Genomic DNA, 10,224 nt, shown 5'->3' on the forward strand with positions numbered 1-10,224 from the left:
ATAGAGTAAAGTAGTGAACAAAGCTGCACGTAAATAAAAACGAAAAGAAAGAGGACGAAGTAAGTGTCCGCGGAGCAATGACATTAGCAATATGTACAAAAGAAGACATAGAACAAATTGTACAGCAGTGAGTACAAACATATAAACTATATAAAAGCATGAAAATGTATCAGCATTTATTGTAGCATAGGCAAGCGATACCTGATAGCATGTACAGGGAAGAGAGATGATTTATCGAGGACTCGTTTATTTTGTTCGACACAACCTAATCAAACCAACAGGCAATGAAATTAAGGAAGCACAATTGACATTGCTTGTATGTTTCAACTGTAGTATAGTAATTATGACATATATGGAAAGGAATAAAAGTGGGTGAAACATGAACTTTTCGCAGGTAGGGACCGAACCTATCACATTCGAAGGTGGTAGTTTCGGTGGTAGGTTCGGTATTCATGTTCACGTAATGGTGGGGCAATTAGCCAGCGCCGCTCGGAGCCATGACGGAGCAAGTGTGGAACACTCTTTTGTTGCTAGCTGGCGTCATGCAGCACCTGATCTTATTTCGAGGTGGAAGCTGACCAATAAACCCTCGTATACTCCCTAAGGCATCACGTTTGCCTGAACCGGACCCTTAGTATGAATGAACGAAAGAAGGGGGATTGATGGAGGGCTCATTTGTTTTCTTAGGCACAGCCTAATCAAACCAGCAGACAATGAAGTTAAGGAAGATATAGATGGCAATACTTGTACCTTTTAACTGTAGCATAGTAACTGTGACACAAATACAAATAAATAGTATTCCACACTTGCTGTCATGGCTGCTAGGGGTTCTGGTTAGCACTTTCAGGATTATCCAAACAAATATACCCGATAAAGTGGATGGGAAAGCGACCACCGCTGTAGCTCAAATGGTAGAGCGTCGGAGGCGTTATCTGAAGTTTGTAGGGTCGGTCTATACCACTGTTAAAAAATCCAAATATTGTGCACTATACGTTTCTCAGCTCCATTGTCTATTGATTACATTAGGTTGTGTCTGATAGCACGAGAGCACTTCACGTAACGCGCGTGAAGCGTGGTAGCAGCTACGGAGTTCTGTCTCTGCTCGCCTGCAGAAACGAATCAATATTTGGACGTTCCACAGCATCAGCAGATATGGTATTCCAGTCGGCAATTGTGCGAGGAAAAAAAGAGTACAGAAAGGCATTTGTCCTGCAGTTCTGCTCAGCCGCTTTTCGTTGGTGCATGAGCCGCTTTTCCTAAAGCGACTCATGGCAGGCACGATGAATGTGGATAGACCAGCCCCATTACAAATGTGTGTAACGCATCAGAGTTCTCATTTGTCGGTCATCGCGTTAGCGCAGAGGACTAGCACCACTTCATTTAAAATTGAAGCCATCGTTTACGCTGCCACCTCCGCAGATGGTGGCAAGCTCCGGTCCTTCTTTGGGCCATTGGGATAATATGTTTGTGGCGCGGCTACCAGAGGATGTTAAGCCCATGTCCAGCATTCTTAAAGATTCGCCCCTTAAAGGGACGTCGCTGCTGGTATATCGACTGGAATACCATATTTGAAAATTTCAAGAATCAACTCGCCTCGCATAATTAACAATATCTTCGAAAAAATTATGGAAAATCGTTTCTATAAATTCATTGCGAAATATAACATGCTCTCCCATCAGCAACACGGATTTAGACCAAATTATTCTACCTCCACCGCCGTTATGACCCTTAGTCAAGTTATAAACACAGCATTGAATGAAAATAAGTTAGTACAAGTTATCTTTCTAGACCTCAAAAAAGCCTTTGACACCGTAAACCACAGAATACTGCTAAGTAAATTACCACATCATGGTTTCCGTGAGACCATACTCCAACTTCTTTCAGAATACCTGAAAGGTCGTCAACAGGCTGTATTAATTAATGATTTCATGTCTTCTATGAGCCGCTTGAGTAGTGGTGTTCCCCAGGGCTCGGTGCTGGGACCATTGCTCTTCTCCTTGTATATTAATGACCTTCCGCAGATATTACAGCCTTCTAACATACTGATGTATGCTGACGATACTTGTATAGTAGTAACAGGTAAAAATCTAAGTGATCTTGAATCGAAGTCCAATGTCGTATTGGAAAAGGTTGCTCATTGGTTATCGAATAATAAACTATAAATACCGATAAGACTAAATGCATCACATTTCACTGAAGGTTGAAACTCATTAATGCTAATGATATACACATAAGAATTAACGATTTTGTGATCGAGCAAGTAGCCACAATTAAATAACTTGGTGTCACTATAGATAACAACTTACATTGGCAGATGCAAATTGAGAATGTGTGTTCCAAATTAGACTCAGGGTGTCATGCACTTACTCAGGCTCGTCACCGTTTTAATACCACTACTCTACGAAAAAAATTGGCCGCGTATCTGCGTGCTTCGCTGCAAATGTCGTCTAAAGACGATAGAAGAGGCGCTGCGTGAGATATGGACGCCATCTGGCAATACGTCGGGAAACATGAGTGCTGTGTTGCGGGCTGGTAGTCCCGTCGCAGCAGCAGGCGAAGACCGGCGGTGACCAACGCGACCTGCAGGGACGCCAGCCAGCCCGAACACGCGGTTTGGCGCGGAGCGCCGAAGCAGAAGAAACGTCCGCACTCAACGAGTACTCTCCACACACTCTTTTATTTACACGTCGCCTGGGTAAAACAGAAATGCCAGAGCGGAGCCCTATAGCATTCTTACAGTGCAATACAGAACCGAAACCGAAACACAACAATGAGCTCGTGCAAAGGGCACGGAGGAAGGCAAGTTTCAGCGCAGTTGCAGTTTCTTAAGCGCAGCTTAAGAAACTAGGGTTTTTAGAATTACGTATGCATGCATTTTATATTAAAGGAACACACCACCTAATACTTACCTAGTGATGTTGCGCTTCAGATATGCGTAATGTTTGCTTTTTGATCGACAATATACACAAGTATGAACCTAGTCAGCCGTTCAAGATGGCTGGCCCTTGGGCAAGTGGTTCAACTTTGGCCGAGTGGCTTAATTGAGTGACGTGCCGACAAACAGAAAGACAGAAAGACAGACCAAAATTTCTCTGTTCAAGTACCCCAATAAAGACTATCGTCTTTAATACTTTATTATGCCTTCAGTCATTGTTACACCTCATATTGCATTGAGTCTTGGGGCGGCACGTACACAACTTACCTGGACCCGGTTAGACGACTTCAAAAACAGGCTGTAAGAATCATTACTCATTCCAAGTATAACGACCCCAGCAAACCTTTGCTTTCCCGATTACTTATTTTGCCCTTCGACAAGCTATGGCAATTAAAACTAGCCAAATATGTACACACAGTTATTATTAAAACCACCCTTTTCATGTGTCGATGTTTACCGCCTCTTCTCGTTCTACTAGACAACTAACCTTTGGTAAATGGAATATTCCACGAAGTAACAATGTATATAGTGGAGGCTTTTACAGTTCGTTGGTATTAAAATCTGGAATGTTATTCTTTTTGAAATAAAAATGTGTTCTAATTTCAATAAGGCACTTGATAAACACTATTTAGAAGAATGTACTGATTGTCATATTTAGTCTGTTAACTGTCTTAATTTTAGTATGTAAGTAGGTGATTTTCTTTCTTCGTTTTTTCCTGTGTTGTAACGGTTTTGTGCGTTTATTTCATGTACTGTAATGTTTCTTTGCTGGATATTACATAACTTTTTAGTTACACTTTTCCGAAGTGTCATTATAAAATGTTTCTTTTTGGACCCAAACTAGCCTATGGATATAGGTGCACACAGTGTATGTAAATTTTTGTAAAAAATGTGAGCAATAAAATTCAATTCCATTCAATTCAAAGTCACTGCGGATGCAGCACTTCCCGTCATCATGGCCACTGACTCGTCTTCATATAGTCTGGGTACAAAATTGGAACAAGCTGGTGGGTAGCACATTCGAACCTTAGCATTCATAATCCGAACATTCACGGAGGCAGAACAAATCTACCAGGCTGATAAACTCGAGGCTCCAGGCTCCTTGAGGGCTTGCGGAATGGCTTTCATACATATGGGGACACCCATCTACTCTGCAGACGGATCATTAACTCGTTTCGCAGAAATTGTGGCGTCAGCGTCGTTGCCGGCGTCGTTCGCTGTGAGCGAAAAATCAGCACCTTGTCCGTGACCGAAAAATTGAGAAAGATGTATATCAAATAAATAAATAAATAAATAAATAAATAAAAATATTTGGGTTTGAGTGAGAATCAAACCGAGGCCTTCTGCGTGGCAAGCAGGTGTTCTCCCACAGAGCCGCGCTACTTCTTGAGACCACTTCGAAAAAAAAATACTATATATGAAAGTCATGCAATGGAAGGAGTCTCCTTAACGCATGTGATATTGCGTGGCAGAAGCGCAGAATCGCGCCAGTCAATTGAGCAACGAGTGGGTGTTTTAAAGGCCTACCAATTAAAAACCGATCAGACACTTAATCATCATCATCTGCAGCAAAAACATCAACAAAGTGAACAGCTGCGTAGGTTAGCGTGTTGCCTTACGGACGCGTAGTGGGCCCCTTGCTTATTCGCAAGACGAATAATTATGGCGTAGTGGGCACTTAACAACTGTACTTGCAGTAGGAATTCTAGGATAGTTTCAAACGGCCGGTGTTTACGCGCACAGTCATTTTCGTACGGCACGGTTGAGGCATGCGCCGAGAACTGAAGCTAGGCTAGCATTTGAGAAGGCGATGCGCACGGGGCCTGATTATTCTATCGCGTGCTGCTCTTGAAGGCAACGCTGAAGCGTCGTCCAAGTGTTGATTTCTGCTTTAATAATAATAATAATCAATCAGTCAATCAATCAATCAGTCAATCAATCAATCAATCATTTATTTAAGGTGCCCAGGAACAACCGTGAGGTCTTTGTGCAGGCGCACGCAAAGAAAAAACAACAATAAAAATAAACAATACAATACAGACAGTCTTCAAAAATAAAAAGAGCAAAAACACGTAGACAAGGAGAACTCAACACAAAAGGGAAGGAGTAAAATAAGACAATATGAGAAATATTGAAGGGGAATAAAAATTAGATTGCACATATACAACTATGCGGAAAGACGGAGAAGAGAACACTTTATACATTGTGCCATACTACGTCAAAAGAATGCAAAGCTCGGATAAAAACAATGATTGTGGACTATGAAAAACGTCAAGATCAAGAAAATTAATATTATAAAGACTTTGTCTTCTGTGAACGGTAGAGTGTTGGTAGAAGCAGGCGGGTACATGAAACGGTCTGTTCTCTCTGGTTAACTTACGCGGAATTCGAAAATTAACACAATTGAGAAGTACAGGGCAGGATATAATACCGTTGACCAGCTTGTAAAGAAATAAGAGATCAGAACGATTTCGTCGGCAGTGAAGTGATGACAGTGATAATGATTGAGCAGTATTTGAACGAGATCCAGAGTCATTTTTAGCAAAGCGATGGTTATATATGCTGAGGAATTTGTTCTGGACTCGTTCAATGGTGTTACCGCTGGATTGAGCAATGCCATTCCATATCACGGACGCATACTCAAGTTGCGGAAGACATATTGTCGTGTACAATTTGTGTAGGGCCATGGGAGACCAGAATTCTCGAGATATTCTACAAACACATCCGAGAGAACGAAGGCCCCGCATAGCAGCATGCTTAACGTGAGAAGAAAAGTTTAACGCGCTGTCAACAACAACACCAAGATCACTGATTTCATAAACCTTGCATAACGGCACAGAATTGACAGAGTATTGAAATGACACGCTAGATGTTTTGCGAGTGATAGACATGAATTTTGTCTTTGAGGTATTTAGAGAAAGGTTATTGCCGTTGCACCATTCGGGAAAAGAACACACATCTCACTGCAGCAAGCGACAGTCGTTAACTGAATGATTTTCCCTAAATATCTTGATGTCATCGGCATACTAGAGGAAAGAAGTATTACGAATGGAAAAAGAAACATCATTAACGTAAATTAAAAATTACACCATCTCCCGCTAAAGGGGACCATGAGGCGATGCGAAGCCGGAGCACTTGCACGATCGCGTTTCGTTTGGCGTTCGTTGGGCATGCTACCGACCTCGCGTCGTGGAACGCGAAGAGGGGCGCTACGCGCGTCGTATCTTCCATCTAGCCCGGCCGTTAATTCTCACAGGGCGAGCGGGGAACGCGTTCGACAGGCGGGCGAGAGGGGGCAGCGGAGGAGAGGAGGGAGAAGGGGAGGGGACGCGCATGCGCTCGAGCTCATCGCGGCGTTGCGCAGGAGAGAATTTCGGCATGTCTAGCCCGCGTTTCAGTGGAAGAGTGGAAAGGGGGAGGGGAGAGGAGTATGGGAGAGGGGAGGGGAGAGGGAAAGTGGAAAGGGTAAGTGGAGAGAGGAATGGGAGAGGGAATGTGGAGAGGGGAGGGAGGGGAGAGGGAAAGTGGAGAGGGGAGGTGGAGAGGGAAAGTGGAAAAGGGAAGGGGAGAGGGGAAGGGGAGAGGGTGAGTGGAGAGGAGGTGTGTGGAGAGGGTATGCGCATGCGCAGTAAGGGTGGTCACGCCGCACACCACCACCACCACCACGACCACCGGATTGAGCTCCGCCTTAAGATACTTCGCATCTAAAATGGGAGTGGGCCTAATATCGACCCTTGAGGGACCCCACTAGTCACTTTATACAAAGAAGAGGTTTGGCCATTTACGGCAACATAACAAGATCGATTGAGCAGATAGCTGTGCAAGAGATTCGCAATCGACAAGTCAACGTCAAAGTGTGCAAGTTTAACCATAATCAGTGTGTGGCTGACTACGTCAAAAGCCTTGCTCAGGTCACAGTAGATTACGTCAACCTGTCCTCTCTGGGAAATAGGTGTGGAGATCTGCGTCATGAAACTAGCAAGATTTGTGGTAGTTGAGCGGCCAGCAAGAAAACCATGTTGATTGGGAATCAATGAGTTTTTCACACTAAAAGACAATAATTTGTGAAGAGCCAGTTCGAAGATCTTTGATGTGGGACATAGTAGAGAAATCGGGCGATAATTAGAAACATCTGTCTTAGAGGCCGACTTAAATACTTGGAAAACACGAGCAGTTTTCCACATGCTAGGAAATGTGGAAGTGCCCAGGCAGTTATTAAATATCGTAGTCAGTACTGGGACAAATATACTACCATAAGCTTTAAGTATGGCGGAGGGGATGCCATCTGGGCCACATAATAAGGATGGTTTTAAGCGCTTAATGTATTCGCTGATAAGAGTTTCATCCAGCGACGAAGCACTGGATGAGCTAACTGCCTTGGGCTGTTGTCTGACATCAGTGCTAGAGTCTGAGGCCTTATAAACGAATGAGAAATGTGCGGCAAAACAGTCAGCGACGGCATGCACTTCTACCCCATTTGAGTCTAGTAGTCTGAAGGACTCTCCGCTTTTGCTAGACCGTTTACGTACATACTTCCAAAACTCAGGCGGCCTGTCAGAGGCGCTTTTTTCTAAGAATTCAATATACGAACTATGATCCCGTTTATATAGGCGTTTAGAGAGAGTTCGAAAAAAGCTGAACTCTTCCTTCCACTCGCTGGATGGAGAACATTTAGATTTCTTGTGTGCGTGATCTTTATGCTTCAGTGCACTAAGTTCAGATGAATAATAATAATAATAATAATAATAATAATAATAATAATAATAATAATAATAATAATAATAATAATAATAATAATAATAATAATACATGTTTCTAAGATGTAGGACCCACTCACTCAGGAACAAGTGAAGTGCTTCAAGATGTTACTGGAGATGCAGAGATGCTTGCATTTTCGTTCTTTCCGTAGGCGTGCTTGCCGCTATTTGCTTGCTGCTTCACTTCTTTATCGTATGCGTTTGTTATGCAGCACCGGCTTGGTTACAAAAAGATAGGAGTTGATGGACGACGGAAGCTTGAAGAGATGAAAAATTTGTGAACACGGGGTTTCGCTAAAGCCAACGTTTCGACAAGCGGACTTTACTTCAAGGCTGAATGCCTACCTTGGCGCGTGTTTCGTACCCACTCTTCCAACCCAAAAAAAGGAGGAAAAGGCAGGAGCGCGAAAAAGAGAAGGGGGGGGGGGGGGCAAGAGGAGCCGGCATGCTGAACCGGGTGAGTCAAGGGGAAAGTGCAAAGAGTAAAAAAAGAAAGAAACGAAGATGGGGCGGTAGTCGGGGATCCACGTCTTAAGCGTATAAAGGGAGGCATGTGCAAGTGAGTACCGGTCTTGCCTCGTGTTGTCTGAACCAGCATAAAGCTGTTTCAACAACAACAACCACAACAACAACCACTTGAATATTACAAGGAATGGTAAGCGATTCCTAGAGGAAAGGGTTAATGCTCAGTGGCTTTTGTTGCGTATATACCATATCAGATGAATTGAAGATTCACTCTTGAAACGTTTATACCAACTGGCTGGAGTGTATTATACTTGTGAATCAGCTAATATATATTGTCTGTTTCACGGTGAACGGTAGCTTGGCTAAAGTATTTAAAGTTTAAGATAAGCGAATATGTGACCTGCCACATTAATGTCTTGTGCCAATGATTTCCGTAATTTCTTCGTCATGACCGCGCGATGACCATTTCATGTAATATTAAGAGGTTCTCCTGTTTCGCCCACGCAGTTTTTGCGGCAGCACGAACATTCGATCTTGTAGATAACGTTTGAATTAGTGGGTAAAACTCAATTTTATATCATGAACGTGATCACTTCCGGCGCTATAAACTATAATGTTATTTTGAAGAGATTTTCAAGTGTTACATCTTAGACTTGAACAAGGTATTGTGTGGACAGTACACTGAGGGCTTACTTTTCTTTGCACTAATATGTCCTTAAAGTTCCTATTACAGATGGAAAGCTTCCATCTTCCCCTGAACTTCTGCCTTTTAGGGGCGAAGCTCCTTAAGGCGGCACCCGTTCGTCCCTCGTAGTCGTAGTCGTAGTGCGTAACCAGTCTTACGCTTTGACCTCCAAGGTGGTGCCGGTGGGAGATTTTTCCTGTGCGTTGTTGAACAATAAAAAATTCGCAGCGTTAGCTAAAAGCCGACTTCTTCTGTCTCTCATTCCCATTAGCAGCCATTCTTTACCTCCAAGGTAGTGCCTGGTGAGATTTCTCCTGTGCGTGATTAAACAATAAAAATTTTGTTCAAAACGCCGTTGATTGATGAAATAAACCAACGAAAGACGCCAGATGCTTTGTAAAAGCAAAACGAAAGAACGCCAGATGTTTCTAAAGCAAAACGAAAAGACGCCAGCTGCTTAACGAAAGACGCCAGATGTTTTCTAAAGCAATGGTTTTCTAAACAATGAAAATTCACAGCGTACATGCAAAATTAAAGTGAGCTGCAAGTCGTCATAACTCATCGAACCTTTAGTATAAACGCGCCCGATCTCACGTCGATGATGATGTACTGGGCAGAATTCACAGAAGATTCACGGTTTACCGATGAACCTCTGCAGCTTCGCCCACTCATCATCATTCACTCCGTGGATATTATGAGGTTTTTTAATGAAGTGTTGAAGCAGGAATGTTGTTTCAGTGGCATACAACTCGTCACCCCCACACAGGACTCCGGCAAGCGCGCATAATTAACATATGTTCTGGCTGTGGTAACGAGAGCTTACATCCGCAGTCATTAGGGAGCAGGCACACATGCTTCACGTGTCGATACACTTCGGGAGAAATGAAGGCTTTCCTCTAAATAAACAGCGATTGTGTGGACGCGAAGTATTTCGTCAACGAAGCGAAACTGCCTGAGCCGGGTTGCGAAGCTTACGAGAGAGCTGGATATGCGAAATGAGAACTGACGGCAGTTTTCGGCAGGTCATATGCTGCGACGGCACTCTTGTGACACGCCTTGAGACGCATGCACCACTGATCACTCCTATATTAAGAATAGGTCATCGGATGGAAGAAAAAAAAAACGTTCTTCAAAATAGCAGGTTGTCAGCCGTAATACTTATTTTGCTATTGTATTTCGCACTACTTTAGTTTTGCGGCTTCGATGTTCGACGTCGGAGTGGCGAAGTTTCGCAGAAACATCATGAACGCCATAAAACTTGCTCCGCGCTTACTGCAGACAATCATTTAAAAATTTAAACCGACCCAGTGCACCAAAGGAGAAAACGCAGCAGCCGCCACTTGATTGTTGTACGCACATCTTACGCAGTGTATCTCGTGCCC

This window comes from Rhipicephalus sanguineus, chromosome 11 (assembly GCF_013339695.2).
Source record: "Rhipicephalus sanguineus isolate Rsan-2018 chromosome 11, BIME_Rsan_1.4, whole genome shotgun sequence".
NCBI lineage: Eukaryota > Metazoa > Arthropoda > Arachnida > Ixodida > Ixodidae > Rhipicephalus > Rhipicephalus sanguineus.